The following is a 16,988-nucleotide window of genomic DNA, read 5'->3' on the forward strand; positions in this document are numbered from 1 at the left end:
TCATTTAAGTCAGAACTAATTTATTTCAGACCAGGTTTCGAAAGACACGTTGCTCTTAATCCATAAATCAAAAGCTGATGGCGTAAAAGAAAATTGTTTCGTACCAGAACTCCAGAATTATATTGTCCATAGAATTATTATTGTTAAAAATCGATATTAATTATATTACATCTATTTTCCACTCTTACAAAACCGGCCAGGGATGTAAATATTCAAACAGAAATACGGTAAAATACCGATTAAAATGCCCTTTAAATTTTGACGAAAATCACTTGGTGATATTTACTAGTAAGTTCTATAGTGTCCCAGCTCTCGGTGCTTTTCCGTGCTTAATTCTTTGTCAATATTTTCAAACTTACTTAGGTTACTTACTTACTTAGGTTAACTAATAGTTAATATTAGGACTAATACTTACTTAGGTTACTTAGGACGGCTTAAAATAAAAGTATTGATTTGATAGAATGAATATCATTTTTTTCCAGCAGACTAATGATATTTACAAAAAAAAATACAAAATTTGAGCGAAATCGATCGAATAATTACTGAAAAATTGAGTTTCAAAAAAAACAAATTCTTTAAATTTTGTTTTCTTAGGAATTATACGAGCACAAATTTTGTATTTTGCCATGTAAAATCACATTCCTTAGAATGATATTAAAAAAAATTGTGTTTCTTACTATTCAAACTTTTTTCGACTACCATTAAATAAAATCTATTATATATAATTCTCTTACGTGGCTCCCAAATTCCTCCTTTTCCTCCGGTGGCAACGTTTGCTTTGTTTTGAAAACGCCAAAGCACTCTGCCTTTTAATGATATGAATCTGATCAGCTAAATATTTACTTTATTTTCTTCATTCATAGAGAAAACAGTTGGCAAAGAATTCTGTTAGGTTAAAAAAAAATTTCGCTAAAAAAATAACGAAGTCTAAAATAAATAAAAAATAAACAATTTAAAAAATAAAAATGCTGTTGCCAGCCATAGAATTTTTTGAAAGTTAACTTAGCAACATAAAACAAAATGGCATAGAAGCGCAACTAGATCAAAATTATGATACCTGAGCGCTTGACGTAACAAATCCTTCAATTCTAAAAGTGCTGTATCGCCAAATGCCCAAATTAACAATTGTGTTCTTAAAGAAATTCTATAAAAAGTTTTAAATAAACAACCTACTTCTACAACTGCTTCTTGAAGAACTTGGCTCATCGATTAAGAATATTGTTTTAATTTTACAGTACTACTTCTACTTTCATTATTGCTATGACCCTCTTTCATTGCATTTTAAAACTTCATGCTAAATTTGAGGACTTTAAGTTGTTTTGTGGTTGAAAAACTGACATTTAGAAATGTTTACATAAAAAAAATAATATTTAGAGGTTAAGAGTTGCCTCAGAAAAATTTGAATTGTTGACATTGAACTTAACAATGGAAACAATCGTTTTTGTGAAAAATTGAATTGTATTGTTGACATCAAAACTAAAAATATTGTGTTTCAACTTAACAATACTACCCTAATTTATACTTTAGAATTGCCTCGGAGAAATTTGAATTGTTAGCAATGACATAAACAAAAAGTTTTATTTTAACTGACAAATACTATATTATAATTTTAACTTTTTCTAGGACTATACTCATTTTCTTACTCTTTTCTTTGTTTTTTATACATTTTATATTTTTGTGATAAAATAAAAAACTTATAGTTGTTCTACTTCTGAACACTGATGAAAACACAAAATGACTTCATCAACAATCAAAAATATATACATTTATTTTACAAATTCCATATTATTAAGGTGGCGCCCTTCAGATAATTAAAAATACAAAATTATCTTCATCAAAGCCGATGCTTTACATCCGACGTTCAGTGGCAGACTACTATTTCATATTGTTTTACAACACATAACTTCAGCTCTCTGGTGGCAAAGACTTTAAAACAAAACATACAACAGTTTCTTTTCTCAACAACTGAAATTTAGAATAGTGTGATTAAGAAAAATATGCGAACTGTTTGCAATTTCAAATTAATATTGAAATGTACAGGTTTAGAATTTTCTACAATGAAAAGTTTTCGGAACTTCAGTATTCAAAAAAGTATACCAAAACTAGACGTTAAGAACGTATCCAATGAACGAGCAAAGCGAGCATTGGATTGCGAAGCAATCCGAAATGAACTGCGAAAGCAGTTCCGGCGGTTGGTGAGCGCCAGCGAGTAGGGGGCGAAGCCTCCTAGTAATAAAAAATAATAAATATTTAATGAAAGTTACTTTTGGCATGGAATCATACTTGGATAAACAAATTGTATAAAGGTGCAGAAAATGTTAAATTCGCTTGAAAAATTTTAGAAATATGGAGAAATACTCAAAAAGTTATTGACCACTTTCCTAGCAAAACTATTGGCACCATATTTCCCAGACAGCGGCTACCTCCTACGTATGGGTGATTCTCACGAAATATGACAATTCACTGTCCCTTGCTCCAAGATCTAATACTATAATACTAAAAGAACTTCTTTCAAAAAAATTAATAAATAGCATTGCTGTTAGCATTTTAAAATGACTTTGCACTAACATTGACTGTTTTGTATAGTTATAAAATTTAATTGAACTTCAAAATGTCATTTTCCTGGCATGTCTCAAACAATGTTTCCAGTAATAACTAGCTTCAAAACTTCCCATAAATTTTTCAATATCTAATTTTTTTTATCTTAATCGGCGTAAGCATTTCTATAATATACGCAGGGGGTATTATTTACAAAAGATTCGTTTAAAATAATTTCTGTCAATAATTTGCTTGTCCCAAGAAAATCTGTCATTTTCCTGACTGCTTTTATTTAGTGGTTTATAACCAAAATAGATAGAGCCAGCAATCAATATCTTATGTTAATAGATTGATTAGATACCCTCCTATATGAACATGTCTTGTTGCGTGAATAAAGAACCCATTTTCTGGTTCAAAATCTATTTAAAAAAATTTTTCAGGGTGAGTAGGTTTTTGTGTTGTCATTTTCCTGGTTTCTTCAAATCATTAATAATATAAACTACATAGATTTATCTGAGTTATTTAAAGAAATTCTGTTTTTTTTCCCTGCATAATATAAACGTCTTAGGCCAAAATATTAAATTAAAGTAAAGTTATATGCTATAAAAGGGTGAATTTGTCACTATCCTGGTTGTCATTTTCCTGGCTTATGAATGCCAGGACATTGAAGTGTTACCAGAAATTTTTTTTAACTGCTAATACTGTAAGGAGGGAAAGCAAATATTAACCTAATACCAAATTTATGTATGATTGTAATACGCTTGGATGTAATCAAAGTTATATATTTATTCAATGATTGATTATTATACACAATTTTATTCTGTACATATCAGCAACAGAAAATTTTTTGATTCCTTCTACAGTGGATAAAAAGAATTAATTTAAGCAATTTATGGTCCATCTAACATAAAGGGATAAGTTGAGTTACTATTAACTTAAAATTACTGTTTTTTAAACTTCTAAGCTAATATATTATTTTCCAGGCATTCAAGATTTGGTGAATTTCTATTTTATTTTTTTTTTCTCGAGCAAATGTCAATAAACTACACTGCTGTCTGTAATGGCTATATCACACGAGAGAAAATATGTGCAACTGCAAGTGTAAGTGCAACTGTAAGTGAAATTTCTCCAAAAATTGCTCGTGTGATATAGAAATCACGGTTGCACGAAATATCTGCAACCGTTCAGGCAATTTCTTTCATGAACCAATCAGATCGTTTGCTTTTTATGACGTTTCAATTTTATGTAATGACATATACAAATGTAAATAAAAATGGCGGCGACGTTAGGAAGAGGATGATGAGATGAAATTTTTTTATAGACGAGACGGAACAGTTTTTTAGTTTAATAATAACATTTCCTTTAAAATGAAAGCATTAAAAATACTTTCACACGATGAAATAACCATCTCAATGCAGTTGATGTACTACCATAACAGGAACCTGCACATCATTTTAGTATCGGTGAGTATAGTACACTATTTTCTAGATAAATTTTCTTTTAAAATATTTATTTATTTTAAGCTAATAAAATTAAAACTTATTATAATTTGTTCCGATCAAAGTTTTAATTACTTTAAATAGAAATAATTTCTATTTTTATATATGTAAAGATTTATACTGGCGAAAAGCTTTACTTTGAAATATTCGCCAAGCAACTCGCCAAACTTTGTTGCATTATTATAACATAAAATATAATAATGATTATATTTCTTTATTTTCAAATTTTAAACTTTATTACTGTTGATTGTAAAAGCATGTGTCCGATTATTTGAAATTTTTTTATTATTATAATTATTTGTGAATTAATTATTTTATTCTTCCCTAAGAATTCTTTTAATTTTTGAAAATCTAAAATGCAAATTTCCAATCTCCTTGTCTGTTTCTACATTCATCCCCTCAATTCTTTTTTTTTTTTTTTTTTTTTTTTTGTGTGTGTGTGTGATGATTTACTAATGATACTTTACTTTTTATTTATACTTCACATTTATATTTTGATACTTAGCTTTTCTACAATGACAGTAAGTATGTAAGTGTACCTTACTAATTTTTCAATATACATAAATTTTTAATAGTCTTCGATCATAAATACAATCTATTTTTCTTAAAACAAATTTCAATCCAAACATAAGAACTACAAAACCAAATATACCTGCCATCTTTCATTAGTGTATAGAATAATCTTAGAACTCTAATCAAAATATCTGTCAAACTTAAAATAAGTTTAAAGGGGATACCTAAGGACTTAAATGATTTCAAATTAGTGGTATTTAATCTCTCTTATTCTAATAATGTGTTGGTAAAATTTTATCATGAAAGTGATTTCTTTCTTTTATTTCAGATATTTCGTATAATCCTGTAAGGTTTGTCTGGTGAAGAAGGAAAGAGATGCAATACTGTTTTTATGAAAGAAATTAAAAAATAAGAAATGAAAATGAATAATGTTCTAAATGTTTCACTTGACAATAAATGTTTTGTTTTTTAAATTGATTCTTGTATTATTTAAAATGCAAAACAAAACATGTAAAAGTCTGTAACAAAATAATATGATACATTAAAAGTATGTTCTTAATAAAATATTTTTTTTTTCATAGTTATAAATAAATTTTAATTTATATACTGTATATTACAATAAATTTGTCCTAAAATAAATCCTATAATTTTTAATTAAATTATCTCATATCAATAAAGAATGTTTTAAATTTTACAATAATAAATTGTAAGTATGACATTGAAAATCCTCTTATATTTAAAAAACAATTTTACTAAGAAACTGGAAAAAATAATTTTCATAAAAGTGATACTCCTGATATGCAATGTGTAAATGAATAAAATTGATGATCCCTTAAAAACTAAACTAAACTCAGCGGCACAGCCCACAGAGGGCCAAGGCCTTCTGTGCCCATCTCAGTTTTCTTGACCTTTGGGCTCTGGGATGCAGGAGCATTTGTTCCGGTTAGGTAGTCAGCCATACGTGAAACCCCCAGTGTTTAGCTCCCAAGTATGCTTGGTACTCATTTATCGACCCACTGAAGGAATGAAGGGCTGAGTCAACCTTGCTCGGCCCGACGATCGAACCAGGGACCTGTGGCACGACAGAGCGAAGAGCTACCGCTCAGCCACCGGGCGTGATGATTCCTTAATGCAATGTAAATTAATTTGATGACAATAAAATTCTGACACATTGTAGTATAGACAAGTATAGACATTAGTAGTCTAGACATTATTTATTATGTATTTTTTAGACTAAATTAAAAAAATAGAATTGATTTGATAGAACTAATAGTTTTGATGTTATAAATATTTTATGAGCAAAAGGAAAGTCAAAAATTGTATATTTCATACATTAAACCCTCATTTCTTCTAAAGAATTATTTCAAAGGACTATGTTCTTTAATTAAGCTTAAAAAATTAAATTTGAAGAAATGCCTTACTTGTTTAGATAGCAATGTCAGTTGCATAAAATGGTATAAGTCATAAAATTGTCCTTTCTATACATGAAACTTTTATAAATTTTCGAGTAGCTAAACTATTAAATCAGACAGCTTGTTTTTATTCTCATTCCATTTAGCGTATACATAGATAACGATACCGCACTTGCCTAGCTAGCATGTTAGAAAGTAAATATATATAAATAAACTATGCTTTTACAGGGTGCGGAGCCAAATTCAACAAAAAATAAGCAACTTTTGAGAACATTTTAGGCACTCAAAAAATATTTTTAAGCACTATGTAAATTGACAAAATGCAAAATAAATCTCAGACTTCACATGATCATGATAAAATAACTAGAATTTGACAAAGAACTCTTTTCTTGATTATATTAGCCATTAAAAAATGATCAAGAGATTTTTCGGTTCGATTTCAGAGGGTGAAAAATAAAGCCTGAAATTGAGAATATCTTGCAAAATACAGCAGAGTTGCACATGAGAAAGCAAGGATCTCACCGAACCCAGCTCACTAGACGCACATGCGGACTCGCAAGTACTTCACCAAACCTGTAAAATAATTGGCGCTTTCATACGCTATGGACTGACGGTACGCTGAAATTGATCGTGGTTGAATGAATTCTGAAAATGTGAAAAACACGTTTTTACATAATACGTGGCGAAAATCGACATTCCCCTTCATAAATTTCATTTTCGAAAAGGGAAAATAAAGCACCTTTTAAAAACACCCATTAAGAAAAGCACCTTTAAGGGCCTCTAAAAAATGAAAATCGAAAATAAGCACCTTTAAGCACTTTTCAAAAACGCTACGCACCATGTTTTATACCTTAGTCACTCAAATCAAGATAAAAAAAATTGTCAAAATTCTAGATAGTATTTAAGTCCATCCCCCTTTCACCCCCTTATCCTTTTAGAGACGCAGCATGTATTTAAGTCCATCTCCCTTTCACCCCCTTATCCTTTCAGGGACGCAGCATGAAATTCAATGATATCTTAATATCATCTCATATTATGAGGTAGAAATCATAATCCTTTTTATACTATGCTACTTCACTATTGGGGAAATAAAGTTTTTTAGAATTTTAATTTGCTGCTGAAAAAAAGACTTAACACAAATACAAATGCAAAAAATTAAATCAAAATCAATCAATATTCTACAGCGTCTGTGATTTCTTTTTCCTCCCTTTACGAACATCGTTCAGAAACTATGATATAATAAAATATGATAAAATAAAATATGAGCCAAAAGTAATGATAAATAACAAAATATGGTAACCCAATTACATGCAACCGTTCAGGCAATTAAGCAACCCTTTCGGCAACTCCGAACGGAGGAATTGCGCTTAGAGTTTCACTTACACTTGCAGTTACACTTGCAGTTGCACATATTTTTCTCTCGTGTGATAGAGGCATAAGATATTAATAAGTGTAACTAAAGAAGTATACAAAAAAAAATTTTGGATTATTTTGAAGACTTTAAATGTGAAGAAATTTTTTGGTCCGAATCGTCATGTTTAAAAAGATATATATATATATATATATATATATATATATATATATATATATATATATATATATATATATATATATATATATATATATATATATATATATATATATATATATATATATATATATATATATATATATATATATATATATTTGGGTGGGGGGGGGTGTCATAAATCCAAACCCGTCGAAAAAAAGATATGTTTATTCAGAGAAAGTATTTTTTGCGTCTGATTTCGTAACTTAAAATATCGTCTGCACTAAATAATTAACATATTTGGGGTCACACTCTTTACCTAATCCTAGAACATGAAGACCCGATCATTAGATCAAAAGTTGTTCAAGGTAGTCCTTTTTTTTTAAGAACTGTACATGATATTAATATGCAACTGAAAACATTGTGGGTAGGGTATGCAAAAATATTTTTTTTGTGCCCTGTTTCGTTCTTATTTTACAATTTAATACCTCAGACAATAATATTTTCATAAAACGCGTTTCATCATTTTTTCGAGTTAAGTCGAGTGAAAAAAACGCTAAAACACATTTCAGAATTGTAAATATTCGACTTGATTCGAGTAAACAAATATTATTATTCTGAAAAGATTACCGTTTTCCATTACTAACTAATTGTCTGACGCGTTTTCTCCCAAACGATAATATTTTATTCTTTATTTTATATTGATGTAAGACAGAATTGAAATATCATGAGGATATCGCCGTTTAATCCTCACCTCGTCCTTGCTGAGAAAGGAACATTTTATTATTTTATTTGATAAAACTTCCGCAGTAGTATTGTTCCTTTTATTAAACAAACAATCCCGAACAAAATGCAGAGTTAATAGAAAGAAAGAAATGAAAAAAAAACAAGCCTAAATAAAGCACTGCATTTGACACAAGATTGAAATAGTTTCTTTTTCCTAAACTAAGATTAAGTCTCGAGACGGTATGAATTGTCTTAAATAAACAGTTACCAAAAAGAAGAAGAAGAAAAATTCTTCTCCATTTTCTCTTCTAAAAAAATTATAGTTAGTAAAATGAAAGTTAATATTAAGCAAAATTCTCTAACATAAAATTACGCTCCGAATCGTTTAGTTACTTTGAAAGACCAACAGTCACATTGTCGCTTTAGTAAATGTCCGAAATATATACTAGATTTGATTTGATATTAATTTATTCATCAATGTTCAAATATTTATACAATATTTTAATATACGATTAAAATAAATAAAGAAAAAAAATTATTTGGAATACCGAGCAGGTGGGAGGATAATATCCGGCTTCATTTTCTCTCATAGATTTCAAGATCAAAAATCTTTGCCCGATATTTCCTACACTGATGTTTTCCTAATTTATTTTAATCGGATATTAAAATATCGAATAGTTATTCAATTATCATTGAATAATTTACTTTAGGATTAAATATCTTTACCCGATATTTCCTACACTGATGTTTTCCTAATTTATTTTAATCGGATATTAAAATATCGAATAGTTATTCAATTATCAATGAATAATTGATTTTAGGATTAAAAATCTTTGCCCAATATTTCCTACACTGATGTTTTCCTAATTTATTTTAATCGGATATTAAAATGTCGAATAGCTATTCAATTATCAATGAATAATTGATTTTAGGATTATTAAAAATCTTTGCCCGATATTTCCTACACTGATGTTTTCCTAATTTATTTTAATCGGATATTAAAATATCGAATAGTTATTCAATTATCATTGAATAATTGATTTTAGGATTAAAAATCTTTGCCCGATATTTCCTACACTGATGGTTTCCTAATTTATTTTAATCGGATATTAAAATATCGAATAGTTATTCGATTATCAATGAATAAACTAATATCAAATCGGGCATAAATATTTCACCAAAACGACTAAGTGATTGTTGACATTCACCGGTGAAAGTCGACATTCGCTCTTTCATGGCAATGTATATACTCCAAAGATGCACTTTCAAGATTATAAGAAAACAAGTATAAATATTGAATTCAATTTCCTTATGTCTTGAAAGAGCCATTAAACTTTTTGATCTCGATCTTATCATTATTGGGTATAATATAGCCTACGTCACAGGTTGTGTTGTTCCTACTAAATTTAACCCATGAACGGCATTTTCTGCGAGCCTAACTTCAAGCCACAAATAAACAAACGAAGTGTTCGATCGTTTAAATAGCTGCTCGCCAGATTTTATTGCATTATAAAGAAAAGTTATTGAAACTAAATACAACTAAATAAACAACAACAACTAAAACAAATAACAACAACTACTAATAACAATAACTAAATAAACAACAACTAAATTCCATTCGTTTAGCATTGCGTCATATGTTGTTCCTACTAAATCGAAGTAGTTGTGTTTTTTTCATATTATACCCAATTACACATTGAGTTTTGATTTAGCTTCTAAACCCCTTGACATACGAAGACGTCTGGGAAACGTCATTTGTTTCTTATGTCAAAACAATAATTGACGTGTCTCAGACGTCTTGACAAAATTCCGTTGCGAGTTGTTGCTTACAGTGCAATCAAAGATCACTTCTATATCAAGAAATTAATAATTCCGCACAGTTTAGAGTTTGTTTAATGATATGTCATAGGGTTAATTGATCTCTTTTTGTTTCATAAATAATAATTTCAGTCTATTTTCAATGAATAATAATTTATTTATTTTTTAATAAATAGGAGATCCTGTCCTTACCACTCCCTTTGATTGCTCTTTATTCATTATTGTTTTATTCCTCTTAAAGAAAAAAAGATTAGTTTAAGTATGAAAAAAAGATTAGGTTAAGTAAAAAAGATTAGGAAAGATTAAGAAAAAAAGATTAGGTTAAGTAAAAAGTAAAATTATCATAATTTTATGAGAGAAAATTTTGCTAATATGTTAATCGTAAAGAAATGAACTTGGATCTGAAAACTAATGCTAAGAAGCGAATTTTTTTTTTTTTTTTTTTTCTTTTTTTTGAATATTTACAAATACTCGATCTTTCCTAAAACGAGAGTTGGGATTTTAAATCTGAAATCTGTTTCGCTCTGAAGTTACAGATTTTTTACATGACATTTTTAGATCTATTTTTCTTTCGATATGTACAAGTTTAAAAATGTTCCATATAACTGGGATGTTGCGTAAATGTTGCGACAATCAGTGTTGAAATTGCACTGGAACCTATGCCCGGAAATGTCGTAATTCTCCGCTAGAGGTGTTTGTATTTTATGACCTGTTCGGAAGCATACGAAGAATCAGTTCAAAATAGGGAAAGTGCCCCTAGCGGCGTATAACAGCATTTCCGGGGATGATATCTTGTACAATTTTAATCCTGATAATGTGCCCTAACTCCACTGGAAGTTTGTCGCGACATTTACGCAACATCCCTGTTAAGCAACATATATATAACGTATATATAATATATCCCCTATATATAACGTTTTTCAACCCTGTACATGTTGACTGAAAATGTCATTTTAAAACAAAACAGTAGCTTGGAAAAAGAAATCGATTGCAGATTTGAAGTCAGCGATATGAAAGTATCTAAGATCTGAAGAAAAACAATCTGATGCAATAGAATATTCATCAGTGTAATATATTTTTCCTGAGAAAAAAAATCAAAAATTGCGTGAAGCAGTAAGAAAAGAAATTAATGAGAAACAGTTTTTCTCGTTAGCGATAGAGAACGATAACCTCATATCATTTAATCACTTCGGGATCACAGTTTGTTATCTCTCTTAAATTAGGATTTTAAGATTTTTTAAAATTTCATCATAAATGTTACGATTTACCAACTGGTAACATCACTCTCCTTTTCTTTTCTATTATACTTTCAACATTAACACAAGTGTGAGCTTATAAAACAAAGATCTCGAAGGAAAGTAAAATTTCATTCAAATGATAAACAATCATTTCTCTACAAAGAATTAAAATAATTGGTAAAAAAAAGCGCTTAACAACAAATTAACTTTTGAACAAATTGGAATTTCGAAGAAAACCTTTTGTTATGTTCGCCAATAAAAATAGTTGTTTCAGCGCATAAAGCTTAATTTTTTTACTTTCCTTTCTGAGGACTGAAGAGTGGTCTGCATCTGATAGTTTTCTACAAGTTCAAAAATTACTAATTTTCGTAGTAAATGTCCACTGTTTAATTTTTAAACTTCATCGCATTTCCTGTACATTTTATTACAATTGTTGGTAATTTCAAGCTTCTGAGCCTTATTATTTTTACTTTGTGAAACAAAAGGTAATGTGCAGTTATTACCATGCCTTACCGAAATCAAAAGAACGTCGACTTTCACAGCTTGAATGTCAACAATCACATAGTCGCTTTGATGAATGTATGAAATCGTTGTTATATCCTTTTAGATATTAATTTATTCGTTGTTATTATTATATTTATTCGATATTTTAATATATGCTGAGGATAGATAAGGAAAAACATCAGTGTTCAGAGTACCGGTTAAATTCATACCGGGCAGTGGCACTATGTCGAAGAGTTTCTTCTAAAACCTTGTTATGTCGAATTTTTTTCGAAATAGAAAATATTGCTTGGTGCAAGCATAATTCTGAAAACTAAATAGCTTATGAAAATTGAACAAAGTTAATCAACATTTTCAAAATTTTGTTTACTTACAAAAAAAGAATGGAGATACTTCGTTTTCAAAATTAAAACTCCTCTTTAGTTAAAACATATTTAAGAGTAAGCACATTTTTAAATGAATTCAAGAATTATTTTGAAAAGATTTGGTGCTGCTATCTATTGGCGAATCAAAATACTAAAAGCTATCTAGAAGAACATAAGCAAAAAAATTAATTATCTTATAGAATATTCCATTAAAATTCATTTTAAACTATGTTATTAATGCTAAAAGGAAAATTGGATGGTCTTTTACACAAATTTACCATGGAAATAAATTATTTAATCTTAACCGTATTCGAGTTGCAAATTGGTGAAAACCGTCAGTCAGTAACAGTTGTTCCCAAAAGGTGTTCCGCAGAGCCCAAGGGATAACAGGATTCTGGGAGTTATTAAACTTATTTTAATCAGTTAGGATTTTTTAAATCTACAATTTTAATTATATTTAATGAATAATTCAATTATTTTAGTTTATTTTTAAGAAATTACTTCAGTAAAACGCCAGTGGAGAAAAATAATAAAATTCAAAATTCTATATAGTTGTTCTAGATTAGAAAAATATAGTTATTCTAATCTATATAGTTATACAATGAATAAACCAATTTATAAAAATTTATATTGGTATTTTCGATCAAACTTCTAAATTAAAACTGAATTCATCAATAACGAAATGTGTTTTCCTCATGGCCATTTTTATCGTTTATAACAGTTCTTTATCGCTTTCATTTCAACAAGAAACATAACTGAGTTTTTTTTTATATTTTTATTATTATTCTTTTAGCTCATACATGAACGAAAAAACAAGTTCAGAACTAGACTAGATGCCACTCCGTCAGCCCAGTGAATTCAAATGTCCGACATTAAATTCAATTTAAAACGATGGAAAAAAAATCTCTTTCTTCAGATTAAGTATACTTTCTAGATGATTTTATTTAATATTAAAACCGTCGTTGAACAGCCAACCCAATTTTTGGGTTTAAGATTACTAATGTTCTACTCTTTAGTCTTGTAATTTTGAACTCAATCCAGAAGACAAGGGAACTTCTGGATTGAGTATTAGGATAAATTTGCCTTCGTGGTGGATTTTTTGATGGATCTAAACCGTATTTGCGTTACATGTAGAGGAAAACCACGAATACCTTCCAAGTTAACGGCAAGAGGACTCTAACTCATGATCAGTCTTCCTCTGAGGTTATTTTGCGTCAGCATTGTGGTCGGTGCGAGACGGTTGCGAAATTCGCATCGATCAGCCATCGCTGGGATTCGAACCCGGTTCGCCTCATTGGAAGGCGAACGCTCAATTCTCTGAGCCACCGCGACTCTTTCCAGACGATTAGTAGTCCATTTAAAATAAATAGCAGAATCCCTTTTAAATACAGTCACAGTTGCTAATGAATTTTATTTATTAAATCGGGATTCCACTGAAAGAAAAATAATCACCTAGAGTTCCAAACAAAATTTAGGGTTCCGAAAATTTTGATGACCCCTGTAGTTTTGAAAGCATATACGAACATTTAAAAAGTTTGTTAATTTTCAAGTTGTATAAAATTCGAAACCTCGTTTCAGTTTCGACACTATCGAATTGCTTTATAATGAAGATTAATTTAAGGTCGTCATGCCACCGCGCAAAGTGACAATTATGTCGTATCTTCGCATATCACGCCTGGCGTACGAAATAAGACACAATTGCGAATCAAAAAAAAATATAACAGTCATTTGATTTAGCTGGAAAATATTGTTTTATATAAAAATCATCATTAGATCGAACAATGTGTTTTTAATTAAAACATTGTATCATTGCCTTTAAATGAATGACAATTCAAAATTAAAGGCAGATTTTAGCGCAGATAGATGATGTTTTATTACGAAAAATATTAGTTGAAAAAATAATTTTCACTGCACTCCTTTAGATAATTTTTTGTTCTAATAAATATTAAATATGCGCAAATGTTTTGTCTTTTTTAATTTAAAAAATTTTTTATGCAATTATATACATATGTTACTGTGAATGACCGAAATTTGGAGAATGTTGACTTTCACCGGTGAATGTCAACAATCACATAGTCGCTTTGGTGAATATCCGAAATATTTGTTACATCCAATACTTTTAATACTTACTGACGATAGATTAGAAGAAGCATCAGTATTTGGAGTATCGGGCAAATATATACCGGGCAATGGCACTTGACCTTAAAACAATATCAGTGTAGGGTATACCGGGCAAATGTATACCGGGCAGTGGCACTGAACCTTAAAAAAACATCAGTGTAAGAAATACCGGGCAAATATATACCGGGCAGTGGCACTTAATATATATACTAGGCATTAGTATGACTATATACCGGGACTATATACCGGGCAGTAGTATGACTAAACCTTTGGTAAATATCTGAAATGTATACTAGATTTAGTTAAGTACCATTGCCCGGTATATATTTGCCTGATACTCCAACCACTGATGTTTCTTCTAATCTATCGTCAGTAAGTATTAAAATATCGAATAAATGTAATTATATCCACGAATAAATTAGTATCAAATCGGATGCAATAAATATTTCGGACATTCACCAAACGACTATGTGATTGTCAACATTCACCGGTGAAAGTCAACAACCACCGATTTCGGTCATTCACAGTAACACATATATAGAATATAACTTCCATACAAAATGACTCGCACTGCCAACCAGGAAAAACATTATTTTGACGCTGATAATTATTACTTTGAGTCAATATGACCTTTCCTTTATCACCTGAACTTTAGTATTGCGGTTGGAAAACTATTATTAGGTTATAATTTGCATAAAAACAAATATTTCTTTAAAATAGCTAAGATTTAGATAAGAACCAAGCATCATCTTGCGATTGTTAAAAAGTCGATAGGCGAGAAGAACTGAAAGTTTTGAGAAAACATAACATTCCAGGGCAAAAATTGAAATTCGCAGAAAGTTGCGTTTTCCTTTCAAAACATTAAAAAAAATAATAATAATAAATAAAATTAATAATTTTAAATTTCACAGTCAGGGCTGGTGTTTTTTTAACGAAGTCAAGTGACAACTAAGAAATTATATGAGAACTAAAATTAATATTAGAGCGGGAAAGAAATGTATTGATAAGAAATGCGCTGAAAAAAAGGAACAATTAAAATCATAGTTTATGTGAGTAACAGAATAATAAGAAGAAAAAAATAACACGAAAAAAAAAAGTTAAATATGAGAATAAGAAGAACGAATCTAATGTGAGACAAAATGAAAAAGGATGTTTTTGTGAAGGAAAAGAACAGAATAGTTAAAAATTCAGATGAAAATCAATGCTCCATTTTTTTTTTTCTTCATGACACTGATCGAATTACCATTAAAGATACTGCGACGTAAGTTAATATTTCATTTATTATTACGTCATTATTTTTATATTATTTTATTCGATAATTTTTGTTTTATTATTCTTATTTTATTTTATTTTTTATTTTGCGAGTAAATTAAGTAACACGAAAACATATTTTCTTTGAATACCTATTTATTTCACAAGGGCCGGGATAGCCTGGTCGGTAGGCGCTGGGTCCAGGTCCGAGAGTTCGTGGGTTCGAACCCCGCCGGCCGAAGATTCCCAGTGTAGTAAATGGCGACTGATGCACGTTAAATCTGTCGAGTTGCGAAGTCCTCCATGTTCCCATAAGAAATCAATACCTCTGGGAGTACTGGATTGGAGATAGATCGTTCTCTGATTAAGGTCAAAATTACGATCTGTGGATGAATTATTGGATGTGTGAATGGGTCCGCCCGATAAACGGGTGTGATGGATAGGTGTGGCAGAAATCAAATTCTTGGTCATAGATGGCGCCACTGGAAAACAAGAACAATCGTACCCCTCTGCATAAACAGACATATGCAACAACATCTATTTCCCACCAGATTTGGACTTTGTATCGTCAAGATCGTCGCACTCAATATTGTACGAAAGGAGGGGGAGGTTCGGTAGGGCGATTATAAGCTTGGAAGGAGGGTAGATCACATTGAGAACTGTGTAATAAGCCATAACCGGAATCGCCAACATACGCCACAAACAGCGCTTTACTATAATAGAATACGCGTTTAAACAGGCACTTTACTTACCTGAATTATCTTAACTTTATACTATCTAATAATACTTTTCTAATAATAGTGTCTAAGTTTTCGTAGTTTTCCTCTCCATGTAACGTAAATACGGGTTAGTTCCATTAAAGACTTCCAGGGTATAGAGCGCTCGCCTTCCAATGAGGTGAACGTGTTTCGAATCCCAGCGACGACTGGTCGATACGAATTCCGCATCCGGCTTGCACCGACCACAGTGCTGAAGCGAAATATTCTCAGTGGTAGATGGATCATGGATCAGAGTCCCCTTGTCGTCAAGATAACCGTGGGTGGTACTCGTGGTCTTCCTCTCCATGTAACGCAAATGCGGGTTAGTTCCATTAAAGTCCTCCACGAAGGCAAATTTCTCTTAATACTTGATCCAGGAGTTCCCTTGTCTTCTGGATTGGGTTCGAAACTACAAAGCTAAGGAGTTGAACAATGGTATTCGTAAACCTAAAATTGGATCGGCAGTTCAACGACGGTTGTAAAACATACAAATGTTTATTTCTTAGTTTCTGCCCGTCCTTTAATCCCGTTTCAGATACTTTTTAATATAAAAATCACTTTTCAACAAATTGAAAATCGAAAATTTGGAGTCTTGATTTCGGAAATAGGGGTTTCTCGTTGGATTCTCGCATTTAGCGTTAGAAATGCTAATTTTTGTTCCTTTTTTTACAGTTTAGTCGCTCTAATTTAGCAGCTAATTTTTAGGCTAAGGATTTCCTATCAATTCTTTTAAGATTT

General features: G+C 30.2%; 1 long non-coding RNA gene across 1 annotated transcript; it reads left to right on the top strand.

The window, feature by feature from the left end:
- The first annotated feature begins 3,623 nt into the window (after nt 1-3,623).
- Nucleotides 3,624-5,023, top strand: LOC147816601 (uncharacterized). The gene is made up of 2 exons (XR_015435411.1): nt 3,624-4,001; nt 4,879-5,023. It is a non-coding gene; the product is annotated as an uncharacterized LOC147816601 (long non-coding RNA).
- The last annotated feature ends 11,965 nt before the right edge of the window (nt 5,024-16,988 follow it).

The sequence above is a fragment of the Parasteatoda tepidariorum genome, chromosome 1, assembly GCF_982258835.1.
Source record: "Parasteatoda tepidariorum strain Cologne lab strain chromosome 1, Ptep-v5.0, whole genome shotgun sequence".
Lineage (NCBI taxonomy): Eukaryota > Metazoa > Arthropoda > Arachnida > Araneae > Theridiidae > Parasteatoda > Parasteatoda tepidariorum.